Source organism: Colletes latitarsis, unplaced genomic scaffold (assembly GCF_051014445.1).
Source record: "Colletes latitarsis isolate SP2378_abdomen unplaced genomic scaffold, iyColLati1 scaffold0007, whole genome shotgun sequence".
Classification (NCBI taxonomy): Eukaryota; Metazoa; Arthropoda; class Insecta; order Hymenoptera; family Colletidae; genus Colletes; species Colletes latitarsis.
The window spans coordinates 402501-402892 of record NW_027488367.1 but is presented as its reverse complement, the minus strand read 5'-3'; positions in this window follow the sequence as shown (position 1 = coordinate 402892).

The following is a 392-nucleotide window of genomic DNA, read 5'->3' as shown; positions in this document are numbered from 1 at the left end:
TTCACTTGTCCTAAAACTGCTTGCGTTGTTCTCAGATTCCCTAACCCCGCCGTCGTTTACCTCTCCTTTCGGGGAGATGGCGAAGAACGTTTCGGAGCCGGGTCGATGAAGAGAAAGGTATCAACGTACGAGCGAGAATTTGGGTATTTCGTTGGCGTTTGTCACTGGACGTACGAAAAAGAATAAATATTATATATTATTGGCAAGTTTGCGCACCCCTTGCGTGGTGAGGCAGAGATCAGTCTGGACTCGCGCGAGTGTTTTACGGCGTCGTGCGTCGTGTTGTCTGGAGTATCATCACGACCGCCCGTTAAAGCACCGCTCCTACGATTTCTGACTTTGACGGCACTAAAAACCACCGTGGGGCGCAAATCGCGTTTCGTACAAATCTA